We start from the raw sequence: 17,698 nt of genomic DNA on the forward strand, positions 1-17,698 counted from the left end.
ACCAACAACCTGGGACGCTATTCACAACTCAGTCAGTGAGCCTGCTTTTTCCAGGGCACACTTGTTCACAGGTGGACAACGACGGCCTGCAGGTATGGCTGTGGGGTGGTCCTCAGGGCAGCGACACTTCCTCTGCCCCCTGCCATGCCCCTGGTGAGTGGTATCAGCAGTCATTGAAAGCAATGTCCTTGGAGACCCCCTCCTAGGGGTGGGGGATGCTTGATCCTGTCCACAATGAGGAGATGGTCCACAGAGCAGGCTGGTCAAATTATACTGGGTGGTAACAATGTGGGTCAGGTCAAAGAGCCTCCTTAATTCTAGAGAACTCTGTAATGAGGTGGAAAGAGCCTTAGACTTGGAGTTGGGAAATCCTTGCTGACATTAAGTCTGTGAATTAGTCACTTAACATCTTTAAGCATTTGAGGCTCAGTATCTCCCTCTATAAAATGGGCATAATATTGCTTAATCTTCCTCCCTCACAGGGCTGATCAAATAATGATAGACATAATGATGATGATGGTGGTGGTGTTGATGATGATGATGATAATAAATAATAGGTGTCAATTACATAGCACTCACCATGTTCCAGGCACTGTTCCAGGCACACACTATCTATTAGTTCATTTAATCTTCACATCATTCCTATGAGGCAGGTACCCATACAATCCTTGTTTTACAGAAGAAATAACTGAGGTTGTGACTGACTTGCCCAAAGCTGTGCAGCTGGCCGGTAGTAGCAGAGCCGAACTGAATCCTGGGCAGCCTTGCCCCAGGGCCTCCTCTCCTAATCTTGTGCTGTATCCTCTCCAAAATAATCTGTGTGAAACTGTCTTGGAAATCTCCTGCCTCCAGAAGGTAGGTGTTCAGCACATGTTTCATAAAGGAATGAATGAAAGATTTAATGGATACATGAAGTACTAAACACACAGAAGAAGATATTGTCTTTATTATGACTTGAAATTGGGCAGTTCTGACTCCTACAATAAAGGGACCAAATCTGAATTCCGCTCAGGCACCATAACCATCAGGTGGGAATGAGTGCTCGGTCCCAGCTGGCCCCAGGCAGGACCGGTGTGGGGGCTGAGGGACTGACTGCCCAGGACAGCCCAGCGCCAGGTGTGGGAGTGTGTTGGTAGCTGCTGGGAGCGAAGAGGGTGCGCTCAGGCCTGAAACCCTTTTCTTCAGTTGGCTGGGAAGGGGAATTTTTCATTCCAACAGGCCATTGGTTCTGATTGATGAAGAGAGTAGCTTCTGCTAGAAGAAGCTGACAAAGGCAATTTACCAACGGACGAGAGAGGGAGGAATTGAGCCGTGTGCTGCCACGCAGATGTCGCCCGGCACAGTCCCAGGGGCCTCGACTGCATTGCAGACACGTGTCAGCGCGCGGTGTAAATGTAGCGGCCACCATTGTTTTACTCTTCGGTGAGGACCTGGATCAATGGTAAGCTGTACAGAGGCCATCTATCACTCAGGAGCAGGCTGTGAGTTACGAGGCCGAAATCCCAGCACTGATTCCGCAGACAGCCTCCTTTGCAGAGTTGGTAATGGGTGTTTGGCCAGTCAGCACCCGAGCAGGGGATGCCCCGGCAGAGGACAAGGGTCAAGGCCCAGGAGCTGCTGATGCCTTTTCTGAAGGGCAGGAAATGCTGTGCAGCAGCCACCTCCCTCCTACCAAGAGGCCTGTGGGGGGATCACTGTGTGCCCCAAGGACCCTCCATCCCCACGTGGGTGTGTAACATATCTTAGTCTATCTAAAATGATAAAAGATATGGTTTATCCCATCTCCTAATCCAATAGTGTCCATCACTACCTCAGCGACTGCTACCACCTGGTTGAGGGGGCCTGAAAACTGCATGCACTCCTGGCTCCTGCCCCACCCTCGGTCCCCACATCCTATCAGTCATCAAATTCAGTAGGTCTTGCTCCTACATCAGTGGTTTCAAACTCTTCTTGTGACCCACAAGAAGTACATTTTATATGGCAACTCAGTATACCATAGAACACACACACAGACACAACCAGATCAGCCGTTTCATGGAGCAGTACTTAAACCCTTCCTAGATGCAAAGTCCTCTGGTAGTTTTTATTTAGTTCTATTTCATTAAAATGATTCTAGTCATGATCACTAAGTAAATTTATGTCAAGACCCATAGTTTGAAAACACCATCCTAACAATCTCTGGGATCTAATCCCTTCTCTCCATCACCGCTGCCATCTCCTAAGTCCAACACCCCATCATCTGTTGTGTGGATGACCACAACAGCCTCCAAACTGTTCGCCCCTTGATCTTTCCTCCCCTCCTTCAATCCACTCCCAATCTTGACATACAGCCAGAGTGAAATTTTCTGAAGGTGAAGTGTGATCGTGCTGTTTCCAGGGTTAGAACCCTTGAACAGCCCCCTGTTGCTTCTGTGTAAAGTCCAACTCCTTTATTGTGCCCCCTGTACCCACATCATGTGGGCTCCGCTTACTTCTCTAACTTGTCTTTGGTCATTTGTCCCTCACTTTCTTCAAGCTGGTTGGACTGAGCTTCTTCCAGGTCCTTGAGCTGGCCATGCTATGTGTTGGGTCTGAGTCTTTGTACCGTCATTATTTTCTCTGATTGGAACTGTCCCTCCCTTTCCCTCCATTTAGGGTAGTGGTCTACAATAAACAAAGGTGAGTTGTCAGGAATTCCTTGGTGTAATGTAGAAGGATTCCAAAGGCTTAGCGATATAGGAAGGAATGTTGGAGTAACTTTATCACGTGCTGCTGGCTCACTTGCCCCATATCCCCTAAAAGGGTCCAGAGGACACCTCCTTCCCCACAGCACTGAGCAATACACAGGTAAAGGAATGTTCACATGGTGGATACTGTTGGTACTGGGCCCAGATCCCCTTCATGAGGCTGGAAAATCTATCCTCTAGCTGCTCTGAGTGCTGGCTACTGCCTTCTCCAAGAATTCTTTTCCACTAAACAGAAGCGATTCACCTGGGAGATTACACCACTCCCTTTGCTCTCCTAGGCAGCCAGAGGCCAAAGACTGACTGACACAAGCAATTTAAGGCAAGTCCCTTTCCTCAAAGTGGCATGAGCTCTGTGGTGCAATTCATACTTCTGCACTCCCTGCAGACCAGGCTGAAACTAGTGACCAGCCAAGACCTCCTTGCTTAGCTTTCTTGCCCTGCTCTACCTTGTTTCTTTCACTTCCCTTCTCTTGAGAGTACTCCCCAGTAAGTTAATTTCACAAATAAATTCTAGTCAGGCTCTGCTTCTAGGTAACCCAAGCTACGACAGCTCACATCTTGGAAAAGTACAGAAGTGGCTGTCCTCTGAGTGCTGGGATGAAGGTGGGAGATGCGGCCATTGAAACAGCCTCCTTGATTTCAGTGTGGATATTTAGATTCCTGGGTAGGGGAGGCCAAGGAGCAGCACTTATCTGCCAGGGGCAAGGTTGACATGTCTCTGCCTGGTTAACTCCCTCTTCTCCTTCTTTCAGATCAGCTCACATGTCGCCCTACAGCTCCTTACCTCCCTGCCGCCACCAACTGATTAAACCCTCATCTGTGCTCCAACACTCCTGTGACTAGTTCTGTTATCACAGTTATTAAACCGTAATTACACCTAGTGGGTTGAGGGCAGGGATACTGTTAAACATTCCATAATGTACAGGACAGACTCCACAACTAAGAATTGTTGGGCCCAAAATGTCATTAGTGCTGAGGTTGAGAAACTCTGCAGTAAAGTGAATCCCTTGGATCCCAAAGATGAAGAATCAGACTGATGTCATATCAGAGTTTTCAGCACCAGTGTTAGATTTGTCTTTTCAAGACTGTCTTCAGAGTCCTGAAGAAAAAGGAATTTAGTCCTAGAGTTCTATGCCTAGCCAAGCTATCGATCAGGTATATGTGTGTGAGGGGGCCTTTTTGTGTGTGTGTGTGGTGTGTGTGAGGAAGATCAGCCCTGAGCTAACATCTGCCAATCCTCCTCTTTTTGCTGAGGAAGACTGGCCCTGGGCTAACATCCGTGCCCATCTTCCTCTACTGTATGTGGGACGCCGCCACAGCACGGCTTGACAAGTGGTGTGTTGGTGCGTGCCCGGGATCTGAACCTGTGAACCATCAGGCCGCTGAAGCAAAGCGCGTGCACTTAACCACTATGCCACCAGGCCAGTCCCAGGAGGGGGCATTTTTGAACCTGAAAGCACTTATAAAGTTTACCACCACCCCATACATTCATTTGAAAAGATTATTTGAGGTGATATTCCAGAAAAACACAAGTAAGGAGTCCAGAAGATTAATACCATCAGAAACAAGAGACAGAGAGAGTTGAGTATGATCCAGAGGATGTGAAAAAAGCTAGAGAAAGTAGATAAAAATGGATCCACTAGACCTCGATGCACGTAGAATCCTCACTCAGGGGGACAATATAGATTCAGGAGTCACCAGCTCATAGATGTAAATATTTAAAGCCACATAAATATGATTTAAAGTTATGATGGAAGGTCACCAGGAGAACAAAAACAGAAACTTAACATGGGGGAGTGGGGCTGGTGCCAAGCACGGGGAGAGATCAGTTTACACTCTACTCTCGGGTTAGTGTTGTTTTAAAACATCTGAATGTATTATTTGTGTAATGAAAACAAAGCTAGTTTAAAAATATCTATTTAAAAGATAAAATCCTGAATCCCTGTGATTCTGAATATACAATGAATCTTTATAAGAGTTCCTGTTGTTTATCATCTCAGGGAAAGAAAGAGAATTGTGTGCAACCTGTATGCCAACAACAGAGAACCATTACATAAAGTACAATATAATTACTCCATTATGCAGTTATTAAAATAATGGGCTTATTGAAAACTAATGGATAAATATGAAAAATGTTAGGAAATAATGTGGAATAAAGATATATGTACATATTTTATAAAATTATGCCCATTTGAAAAAAGGCTGGAAGGAAATTGCCCCAATGGCAGCAGTGCTTTGTGAGACTAATGGGGTTATAGATAATACATAGTACATATTTTTTCTTTCACCCGTTTCCCCATGCTCTATCTATAATGTTACTTTTATAATTAAAAAGCAGTCTCCCTTAAAAAGAGTAAGAAGGCATTATTTTTAGATAGCCCAAAGATGTCAAGGCACGCAGCTCTGATGATTCTTGTTTGGAGGAGGACCTTGTCTCTTCCTAAACAGGAGATTGGAAAATTGCTACCTTCTTGTTGTAAAAGAAAGCCACAGAGGTCCTATCAACAGGCAACATCTGTGGTTGTAATTTCTTTCTGGATGAGTAGAAAAACAAGAATTTGGAAGCCTGCGTATGTGTGTGTGTCTTTCTGCTTTGTAAGTCAAGGAGTTAAGAACTAGGATGCTAGTACTATTGCATGATTAAGAAAGGCTGGTGGGTTTTCAGTAGGAAATGCAAAGCTAGCCACTGAGGGAAGTTTCAAGAGATTTTGATCCAAATTAGTCTGAAGTTTTGGAGTCTGTTGGAAACTTTTGGGGTGGATTTAAGCACAGAATAAGATTAAAGATAATTTAATGTGGTAATGTAAAAGTATGTGCATGGAAGGGAATGGAACAAAGGCTGTGTGACAGACACTGCTGGTTGTCCTCAAAAGTATACATTCCTCCTTCTTCTATAATAGAAACTCTCATTTTGTAGCTATGCATAGGGTCCCCCCAAAAAAGACTATATGTTTCACCCTCCTGAAGCTGGCGTGGCCATGTGACAAAGTTCTAGTCAATGAGATGTAAGAAGAAATGGTGTATGCCATTTTTGTGAAGCATCTTCACAGGAAGAGAGCATGCCCTTATCCTCACTTTTCTTCCTTCTTTCTGACTGGAGTGTGAACCTGAGAGCCAGAGCTGGCACAGCCGTCTTAGACCACGAGGTGGCCTTGGGGGTGGAAGCTACAGATAGCTGAGCGGCAAGATAGAGTGAGTCGGGCCCTACCCCACCAAGGCCTTGAGCAAGCTCCGGTCCACCTAGTTCCAGACTTATGTGTGGGAGAGAAATGAACTTCTATATTGTTTAAGCCACTGCATTTGGAGTTTTGAAACCACATCTTAATTATACAAGGGAGATGGTGGTGGGAGGTTGTTTAACAGTACTGCTTCAGGGTGACCATGATCTGCCTGAAGTCTGGTACCTCTTTTAGCTCAGATCACAATCAGGAGGTTTCTTTAAAAACAGAAACCAACACTAAACAGCAGCATAGACTCTTTCTCATGACCACAAAGAGGAGAAACAACACTGAGACTGTGGGTGTCAGGTCTAGCAACAGTCCCTGGCAGGGCTCTGAAGAGTGTATGGTGAAGGGGGGGCGGGATGCAAAGCCTCCCTTGAAGTTAGCACTTGAAGGACTCAAATGCATTTTGAGTCACTATGCATTTTGCATTTGTGGGGACCTGATGCAAAAACACATCATCCCAAAGCATTTTGGTTGAGACCCAAACAGCAGGGACACACACAGAAGTCAACCAGCAGAGCTTGAAGAGCGGAAGGAAAGCAGAAGCCCAGAGTGAGCCTCACAGAGACTCTTCTCCGCCCAGGGCTAAGCTGCTTACCTTTTCTTTGCTGTAATGAAGGTGGTGTTTATGTCAGCATGTCTCTATGTCTCATCACAAGTTGTGTGTGTGCGTATACGTGTCTATATGGTAGAACGCATATAACTCTTATTCCCAAGTCTGGTGTAAGCCCTCTCCACCAATGATTTCTTCTCTCCACGTCTCAGGTTTCCCTGTCTGACTATTGCAGGAGCTCAGAGTGAGTCCAAGTACAAAAACAACTTTTTTCAGAAAATGCTGCCTTTATAAGGAACGCTGCTGATTATAAAGGCTCCATAAAGTATCCTACTAAATCAAGGTGATCGGATATTGTTCCGTCCTGAGGAAAAAAACAGTGCCAGAATTAGTAGTGATTGTAACATTCAGTCATCAGATAAAAAAATGTTCATCATCAAGTCGAACATTTGTTTGTTTCTTGATTATCTTGAATCCTCCAAAGGGTTAGCTTGACCCAAGCCTGGAAGAAGGGATGGTGAGCAATTAAAAGAGAACAAATTCCAGTGGTGAGTGGAAAAGGCTAATTCAATCTGTTATAAATGCAAATATGTTATAGAAACCTAAGCATGTTAAGTAAAATTTAGCAGTACTGTACCCTGAGCCCCCTTATTTTCCCTGGAAAATCAGCGTGGACTAAGATGGCTGCGTCTTCAAAGCTGATGAGAGAAAAAGGCTTCTGGGAATAAGCAAGAGGCTACAAAGAATGCTCTGGACACTTCTGCAGGTTTCTAGGAGAATTGAGATGTGTTAAAGTAACCCAGGAAGTCTGGGGCAAGATGGCAATACTTATTAAGTGATTAGTAATACATTAAAGTTATGTTCAGTTATTTTAGTAATTCTAATTTTTACTTGAGTGGGGAAAAACCACCATTCTACCTCAAAATTACGCTTGCCTCTACCTGATACTTGTTTAGTGGCTGTGAGGCCATCTCGGAGCCACTGAATCAGCACCTGGGGAGACAGGCCAGAGGATGTGTGTGGAAATGAATCTCCCGAGGGCTGAGTTTGCATCGACCACACCAGCTGAGCACTACACCATCACAACAGCAGCAGTGCGAGGGAAAGGGAAGAGTAGAGGGGAGAAAAAGGAGACACAAAGGGAACTAACGCACGAGTGGGACTATTAACACCAGCAAAACGCATGTGATGTTTTTCAATCCGTGTTTACTCACAGAATCTTCATGCGTGCCTTGGGGATGATCTGGTTCCATCAGGCTGTAGATGGGGGCTTTGAGACCAGAACTGAATCAGTGGAGTGTCCTGAGGTTCTTTGCTTTCTGAGGAATTTACACACAATCTCTCTGTTCAAGTGGCTGGAGCCATTTCTAAGCATTTTGAAAACAAACTCCCTGAGTCCTAGTCTCCCCTAAATTAATTACCAAGGCCTAGAATTCTCCGTGCTCTTGCTTTTCATGGCCTCTGTCCTTCCCTCTTCTGCAGTGTTTGTACAACCCAAGGTAGGAGAAGCACTCGAAGTCACTGGTTCAAGCAAGATGCTTGGTTTATATGTGCGTTTCCTGAACCACGTTTGTCTCTTGGGAAGTGAAACCCTCTCCCCATTCATTGCTTATTTCTTCCCTGCTGGTAGTGAGTTCACTGTCTCAGACCAGGCAGCCTTGGGGGCTGAGGAGCAGATATTCCAAGTCCATCTCTTGTGATGGATGATGCCTTGCAGGGTCTCCGAGCAACTTTAGCCTCCATGCTCCCCTTATTTCCAGCTCTGCCCACCGGCCCCTGCTCCTCCCTGGCTCTTCTCATGACCTTCACACCCCTGCAAAGGAATGCAAGTAGGTCTCCCCATCCTGGCGAAGTAACCTGACTCTGGAAAAGAAAGGCTACAATTGCTGGCTGCTTGGGCAAGGTGGCATTTTGCAGCTACACAAGTCTCCCAAAGCCTCTCTGGGCTGAGATTGTATTACCTTTTCCTAAGGCATCAGGAGGAGAACAATCTTCCACGAATATTGTCGAGATCACCTTGGGTAAGAAAACCAGGTGAAGGCAGCTCAACAATTCCACAGAGGCCTCAGCATCAGCTATTGACCCAAACACGGGTGTGGGCAGGAATACATATGAAGGCAGAATAAGTAAGCACTCCAAATCCTGGTCCCACGCTGGTAGAGGAGAAACCTTATCCAGAAAGCTAGATATGAATACATTCTTCTAAGGTAGGCAAAACACCTTAGAACAACATAATCTGCGAAGAGAAATCAAGTAGTCTAGAAAAAGTTATTGTCTAATTGGGAGACAGAAGCAACAAACTCAAAGTCAATAAACTGAAAAGGGAGAAGTAAGAAAAGCTGGAGTCGGTTAGTACAGAGAAAAGCTGATACAGAACCAGCTCTTGGTTCTCTGTATCCCAAGGCTTCTGAGAGGAAGGTGAAAGGTTTGAAAAAATGAGAAAGAAAATGGCCAGGTGGAGCTGAGCTGTTTCTTTCCTCTGGGGTGAACAGACTCCTCTTTAGTTTCTGGCTGACACTGGATAACCCAGAGTGCCTCCTGAGAACTGAAATTTTGGAGTTCCGGGCGCCGATACCAGAGACTATGCAAGGCCTGAAGGAATGGGGCTACTTGGTCAGGGGTCCAAATGTGCCTCTGAGCTGCGGGGATTCCCACATTGTCTTCCCAAATCTGCATCTGTTGACTGGGATCATAGGGTGTGGTTAGGCCCCCCCAAATCTGGCAGGGGGGGGATCAATTTATACCCTTGGTGTGGGGCCCAGGACTCCGGCCACCATGCCTGAAAGCTGCCCTGGAAGAAGGTGGTCCCCGAGGAGATTCTTGTGGCATCTGCTGGACGCTCAGATACGTGCTGCTTCCCCCATACAGAAGCAGATTGTTGTGAGAACAGCCCCGCCTGACAGGCCATGTGTCTCTCTACGGCCTCCGGAGCCTTTGAGCACGTTTGTGTCAGGCCCCTTTGTATTCCTGGAATGTGCCAGTTGGCTGACAGGACGGGCATTTTCCAAAGCCGAAGCACGAGAGTCAGATCTGAAGACAGTGTTGTTGGGTGAACATTTCCTGCAGCTGTTGGAAAGAATTCTGCTTCCTTCCCCTGCTCTTCTGCTGTTTACTCACAGTGTGTGGCCAGGGCGAACAGCGTGGTGGATGACAGGGGACGCCATCAAATGGTTTCCCCAGGGCAGGCGGGTAGGGGAGCTCACTCTGGTCTGGATCCTGACCCTCACACTTTGGCTTTGGAAAAGGCCCAACCTGTGGGCTGACTGGTCTTTTCTGGGGAATATAAGGGGGCCTGAAAGAAATCTTCTCAAAAGATTCTGAGGGGGCCAGCCCTGTGGTGTAGTGGTTAAGTTTGCACACTCCGCTTTGGCAGCCCAGGTTTGTGGGTTCGGATCCCGGCATGGACCTACACCACTCGTCAGCCATGCTGTGGTGGCAACCACATACAAAATAGAGGAAGATTGGCACAGATGTTAGCTTAGGGCTAATCTTCCTCAAGCAAAAATAGATGAAGATTGGTGGTGGATGTTAGCTCAGGGAAAATCTTCCTTAGCAAAAAAAAAAAAAAAAAGATTCTGAGGCCAGTGAGGGGGGCATGACCACACTATCACCCACTTCTCCACCATGAGACCTCTCAGGAGAGGGACAGTCATCATCTTCGGCAGGGTTGGGATCAGGACCCAGGCTCTCTGCTCTTGTTAACAACTAATCAGTGGCACAGCTAAGAGCAGAACCCAGACTCTGACCCCCAGCTCAGCACTCTATCTGGAACACCAAAACTCGGTACGGATGCCAGAGTAAACTCACAAAATTAACACCATGACTACAGGAAAGCTCTTTACAAACTGTAAAGCCTTGTATGAACCTTGGGCTCCCTTACTTCTAGCATCAGTGTCTCATGGTGGCATCACATATTTTCTCATATGGAGGTAAATGTTCAGACTTTTGCTATCCTCCTACTCTCATTTCTTCTTGGCTAAATGCTGCTTCTTGGGCACTTGGTTATTTCATCAGCTAGGAAACCATATTAGACTTAAAGGCCAAGTTGGAAGAGTCGCTGACTATAGAGCAATCCTTGAATAATAATCTTCAAAGAAATTAATTTAGTCTCAAATTTTGAACCTCTGCTATATACAAAACTCAAAATCTCAGCATTTCAGAACTGATGGAGAATTCTAAAGAGGAAATATTGGACTCACAAATGAGGTCTTTAAGAAGAAGTATTCTAGCAAGAGCAGCCCATGGCTTCCCACTGGGCAAGGCTGCAGGGGTTTCGCTCTCTAGGTAACAATTGGATGGTGACTGGGATCATTCGGTGGAAAGGAGCCAAACGACATTAACAAGTTGATGCAGTCAGCAAAGGCAATCGCCTTTGATTCATCTTCAGATCAGTGTTTATCCTCAGGGATTTTTACGGATTTGTTTAGGGGACCCACACAAGAACTTGAGCCCAGAATTTAATGGTAATCGTACAAGATGGATGGTCAAATCAGAAAAGCTGGTGGCAGCGCTGGGGTCAATGGAGAGAAGCATTTCCCAGCTGCTCTGTATTCTTCCGTAAGTAATCTGTGCAGAGCCCCCAGGGATCCCCCAGGCAGGGCAGGAAGGGAAAGGAGGAGGAGGGAGGGAAGATGACTCGCTGTAAGAGGTACCTGGGGGTGGGAAGCCCACAGCTGTGGAGAAACAGATAGCATTAGATCTGGAGAGAAATTCAGATGGGAGGGGACTGGGGAGAAGGACCCTAGAGTTAGCATGGCTGCTGGATGCCAGGCATTGTGCCATGTGGGTGGGATATTGTAGTGGAATAAAAAGCTAAATAATAAATAAAATTAAATTAAAAACTGGCTGTTTCTCTCCCTCCTTGTATTCCCTGTTACACCTGCTCCTTTCTCCCATTCAGACAGCAGCCGGACCCCTGGGGAGTCTTTTCCTCAGAGAAGGGTTATTTAAGCCAGAAACACAGAAAAGAAACTTCTAAGCTTCAAAAACCTGGGCCCTGAAGGTAATCAAGGCATGTTTAAATTGTGTGAGAAGCAAAGACTGCTTCCTAACTCTGAGCCTGGGTGGAGAATGGGAGCGAAAAAGGAAAGTGATTGGTGGGTAGATGCTGGTGTAGGCAGGTGGGAGCCCTGCAGCTGTATCCCCACCCTCTCCAAGATCCGTGATGGCAGAAACCCACATAAAGTAGAGGCGTTTTGGGGATGCAGGGCCCCTTGCCCCCAGAGCAGCATTAGTGGTTTTGTGTGGCCAGTGGATGAGCCAGGATGTGTAGGGGAGAGACAGAGAGGGACACAGAAGCGTAGTACAGAGCATCACGAGGCCTGCAGTTGCCTTTTCGGATGGAACGAGAGGACCATTGTGGCATATCCCGGTGCAGAATCGTACATGAATGGAGAGAAATTCCGTGTTTATGGTTCAGAAGACTCAATACTGTTAAGATGTTGATTCTCTGATCATAGCCTTGAGTCCTTCCAGCCGTCTCCCTCACTCACCCCTAATACACAGACTCTTCAGCCTTATGTTGACCTTGGATATCTTCCCAGTGTATTAACTCCTTTCTGACTTTATTTTCTTCTCTAGCTCTGAGCTTCCTTCCAATGTGTCCGGATGGAGCAACAGGTATGTAGCAATACCAATTCCCTCAGTCTCCCGGGGCTGCAGCCCACAGGTCAGTTGCTCCCAACTGCAAGCAGCCTCCATCTACTTCCATGTGCCACCAGGTGAAAAGGCTAGGAAATACTGCCTAGATCTCATAGTCCTTCACTTCAATCCCTTTAGCTTTTGTCCTAAATTATCTTGGCTTCCATTGTGCTTGTCTTGCAAGCCCCAACCCTTTTCCATCTTCCATTCTGAGGTTTCTGCTTCTGCTCCGTACTGAGCACTACTCAGTGCACTTCATTCATGGTCACCAACCTTAGATGAGCCCTAGATGGCAAGATTTTGTTCTTTTCTATGGCTGAATAATATTCCATTGTGTATATATACCACGTCTTCTTTACCTTTTCAAGTTAGTGATTTTGTTTTCTTCAAAAAAATACCCAGAAGTGGAATAGCTGGATCATATGGTAGCTCTATTTATAATTTTTTGAGGAACTTCATACTGTTTTCCATAGTGGCTGCACCAATTTACATTCCTACCAATGGTGCACAAGAGTTTGCTTTTCTCCACATCCTTGTCGACACTTGTTATTTCTTGTCTTTTTGATAACAGCCATTCCAACAGGTGTGAGGTGATATTTCATTGTGGTTTGATTTTCACTTCCCTGATGATTGGTGATGTTAAGCATCTTTTCATGTACCTATTGGCCATCTGTATTCCTCTTTGGAAAAATGTCTATTCAGTCCTCTGCCATTTTTTTTGGATTGGATTTTTTGTTTTTTTTTACTATTGAGTTGTATGAGTTCCTTATATATTTTGGATATTAACCCCTTATCAGATATATGGTTGGCAAGTATTTTCTCCCATTCAGTAGATGCCTTTTCATTTTGTGGATGGTTTTCAGTTTGATGTAATCCCACTTGTTTATATATATATATATAAACACTTGGTTGTTTCTATTCTATATTTTTTTGATAATAGCCATTCCATATATCCCATTGTAGGGTTCTTAAAAAGAGACAGAAGCATCTAAATCGGCCCCTCTGAATGGGCTGTAAGACTTGGAGACTATTTGACTGACAGACTCTGTGTACCTGAAATCGCTCCATCCTCCCATACTGACCATGACTCCTCAGTCATTTGTCTAACTAGAGCCCCTAGAGGGTTGCCCAACAGTGCTCTATCCCCAGGTAGGCCTGAATCCTCCAGGGACACAGTTTAAACTGGAGCTAATGCCCAAATCCTACAAGGGATGTGGTTTAGGCTTGAGCAGTGACCGCTGCCACATTCAGATTAGGTAACTGAAATTTGGAGGGATGTCATCGCTTGCTCATGGCCCCACAGCTGGAGAAGCTTTCTTTCTCGTGTGCCAGGCTAATCTCTTCGTCTCCTTTGCTCCCCTCGATCCCCACCAGCCAGCTTCACTGAGTCCTATGAGCAGACCACTGCCTTTATAATCAACTCGACAAAGTAGTCCAAGATGGCTGCCCTTGGACTTACAAGATAATGGAAAGGAAGCAGTTTATAGTGAAATATTCCTATATTTCAGCAGAGTCACATTTCTGGCTCTGAATTACATTGCCAATACCTTTCCATGTAGTTTAATTCCAATGAGCAATATTTTTTTTCTTTTTCCTATATGCCCTATTAAATGTATTTCCTGGAAGTCTACCCCTCTCCATCCCCAGTGCATTGCATGCATCCTAACTAAATCTCAATTTGTACAAGTGCAACATCACAAAGCTAATTTGTTGAAGAAAAGGGCTCTGAATGGGATACGTGGAGAGGCAAAATCCAGCAGGATCCCTGTGTCTTAGAATTGGTGACTGTACCTCCCAGCTTGCCTGGGACAGTCCTATGGTCCCAGCTTAGTTATTAAGAACATCCCCTTTTACTGTCAAGATTGTCCCATAAACTTTTATGTCCCCCTCCCTTTCACTCCCAACCCCCCCTTTGGCCTCTGTGGGCCAGTGATCTCAAAGTGTTGCTTCACTCTGTGGGCATGAAGGTAGGGTGATTCTTGCGAATTCTGTCCAACAACCCCACCTCTTTGTAGATGTTCAAACAAGGCAGGTCTTTGAGTGTGTCCTTGCTAGATTTGCTTGGGGGATGAATGAGGCAATAGATAGGATATGTCCTTGAAATTTAACTCAAGCTACACTGATGTGAGATATTCCAGTGCTGTTATTGTCGTGACTGGCATAAAAGAACTTAAAATATGTTCATAAGGTGTATATGTTCCCCCAAATTCCAACAGTGATGTAAATTAAAGGACAGGCCCCCAAGAAAAAAAGGTGTCAACCACCTTCTCCTCCATCTCCTCTATTCTCCCTCCTCCCGGGACCTACAGAATATTTCCACTTTGAGCTGTGGTGCTTTCCTCCTTTCCTGGGCATCTGAGCACCCTGAGGGTGTGGAGACCACAGGCAAAGAAGGAGCGGTAAGCCCAAGAGCTGAGTCACCTTAGGAGACAGAGAGACAATAGAAGCCAAGGCTGCCGCAGGGCGAAAGCAGATCCTAGAAGGGCACAGGTTAAAGGGGGGAAAAGAGGATGGAGGAAGTTTCCAGCAAGACATTCACCACCGGAAGAGTAAACATGTTCACAATCTTGCAGAGAACTAAGCCAGATGTCTTTCCCACTACCCATTCTATTTCCCTCAAACTAGGAGCATATTTCGCTTTGTAATAAATAAGCGGATGTCAATTGCCACCATCCTACAAGCCATTATCGGTGCATTTGCCTTTGTACAAGGCAAATCCCTCTCGTTCCCTTATTCTCCACACTGAGGCTAAGTTTGGGGTGACCAGACTTGAGCATCCCTTTCTTCCCCCGTCCGGCCCCCCGCCTCATGGAAGGGTAGATACAACAGTGGTGTAGCACGTGAAATGGTGGTGGTGTTCTGCTGGCCTTCCTGTGAGGCCTTCATTCATTCTTCCTCTCTCAGGGAACTCCAAGGCCAAAAGGAAGATTTATTCGTTACTTCATCATCTGGGTTTTGAAAAGGCATCTCTAAACTATTATAGATAGGGAGAAAGTATCCCACCCATAAGAGATATAAAAATACCAATTTCCTCCCTTTAAAAAATGTGCTTCTGAGGAATATAGTGAGCACAGATAAATCAAGAGAGCACGGTGTGGTCTCTGTCCACAGTGCTGAGCTGGCGAGGGGGGCCTGAGGATGCGCACAAGATAGACAGACGGAGATCTCATTTAGTCTCCTGGTAATCTCCAGTGTCAAGGCTCTAGGCTTATTTTGCACTTTTTCACTGTCAACTTCTTGCCAGGAAAAAGGTTGGGGAATAAAAAGAAAAAGAATTTTAAAGCAGGCATCCTAATGTGTCACCCAGGGACGGGGCAGGAGAAGCTTCAAGGCAACATGCAGGTGCAGTTCTTGACGTGCTTCTGAGTGAGACAGCCGTGCGTTTGATGGTTACTGAGAACCATAGCATTATTTTTTAAGTCTGCAGATAAAACATCCCTGACCATTGTCATGTTTTGATTTGCAGTCTGATATCTGATAGCAAATTATAGGGATGGGAAGCCTAGGGCTCTTGTAAAATAGCTGATCAGCAATTCAAAACACAGAAATAGCTGGTTAGCCAGTTTGGCTGTTCTGAGCACTGTTTTCCTACTGTGTGTAAAAGCCCTGTTCATTGTAGAAGCCAGGAGGAATGGGGTGGTGTGTGGGGGTTGGCCTGAGAAAGGAAATGCTTTCATACAGCCTCACAGAATGCAGGGTGAAGCGTCCTTTGGAGTGAGGGAAGCCGAGGTTTCCCAAATACTGGTTATTTGCATATGGCCCTCGCAGTGTTACGTAGCCACATACCCCCTGGACTGGTGTTTATTACTTTGTAAAAACATTTTCGTTTAGTTTATTTTAAATGGGTATTATTTCATTGGTTTGATGAGCTACTTATAATTTTTTATTATTGCATATTAAACTAAATACATACCTATAAAAATGATATTCCACCTAAATCATCTCCAGGATTACCTAGTGGCTCACATGCCACTTTGAGGAAATATTGGGTAGGCTGGTCCCCTGGATGCTTGGACGCCACAGCAGTAGCACTGGGAGCCGTGGGCATTTTTCAATTTCTAAATTTCTTGCACTCAGTTATATGCCCCCTGGCTGTCTGGGTCTGCCAAAAGCATGAGCTTCTTAGTGTTTGACTGGAATAATATCAACCTTATGTAACACTGCTGATTTCATGGGAAAACTAAGAGACTATTTTTTAAGTTTTGCAGCCGATTTGGATAGACACAATCTTTCAAAATGTCTGTGTGTTGGGGGGATAATTAAAATGTGTTTTTAGTGGTGGAAAGTTTAGAATCCACCCCTTCTCTATAAAAACAAAGAAACTGAGTTCTGGAAAACTCCAAGACCACACAACAGGACAGAGGCCTGAAACTCAAGTAGCCTGACCTAGTCATGTTCTCTTTCCTCTGTGTCGCCCACCTCTGCCAATTTCCGCTCTCTCTCCCCAGGGCCAATGGGTCTTTACCCATTTGTATTAAATGGGTGACCACTGCCCTTCCCAGAGAGCGGCAATTCCCTGACCTTGAAGAGGCCACAACGTTTGGAAATGTGCTAAAGGTGCTATTTGAATGGATTCAGATGGTGGAGTCTGTATGCAGTGTGGGTGGTTGGGACCCTGAGTACAGGGACTATGCAGATTTCCCTTACTCCTTGTCCCCAGTTAGGGCCAGACCAGGGCCTGGATCATAGAAATTATTCAGTAAAAATTTGTTGAATAAATGAGTGGAAGGATGAGAAAATTAAATGGAAAGTGCCTCCACTGTGTCATCCACCACTCCTCCTCAGGGGACCAGCTCCCTATACAACAAAGCCAGTGTTGCCCCCTCCCAAGGCAAAAGTCTTCTGACGTCAGCATAGAGGGTGGAGCCGGGAATTTTAAGCTTGTGACACAGGCTACAGTTGATGCACTGGGCATATTTAGCCTGGAGAAGAGAAGGGGGATGTGACACTATTTTCAAGGCTGTGGCAGACATAACCTAAGGTGACCCCCAATGAGTCATGCCTTTTTATAATAACCTTCTCTTGAGTGTGGGTGGAACCAGTGGCTTTCTTCTATTCAACAGAATATGGCAAAAGTGATGGGGTATCACTCCCTTGATTAGATTACTTCACATGGCAAATGCCATGGTTATGTTTCACTATATGAGAGTCTGTCTTCAAAGACTGGAAAGGGAAAGTCTTCCACTGGCCTTGAAGAAGCAAGCTGCTGTCACGGGCAGTTCACTGCCCAAGGAGGGGGTCCCATGACAGGAAACTGTGGGTGGCCTAGAGAGCTGAAAGCAGCCCCTGGCCAATAGCCAGCAATAAAACAGGGACCTCAGTCCTACAGTTGCAAGGAAATTAATTCCACCACCAACCTGAGGGAGCTTGGAAGTGAATCTCTCCCCATTTGAGTCTCTGATGACACTGCAGCCCTGATCAACACCTGGATTGCAACCTGGTAAGCCCCTGGAGCAAAGGACTCAGCTAAGCCATGTCTCCTGACGGAAACTGAGAGATGACAAATGTGTATTGTTTAAAGCCTCTAAGTTTATGATAATTTGTTATGCAGCAAT

This window comes from Ceratotherium simum, chromosome 4, assembly GCF_057802395.1.
Source record: "Ceratotherium simum simum isolate JZ-2026a chromosome 4, ASM5780239v1, whole genome shotgun sequence".
Lineage (NCBI taxonomy): Eukaryota > Metazoa > Chordata > Mammalia > Perissodactyla > Rhinocerotidae > Ceratotherium > Ceratotherium simum.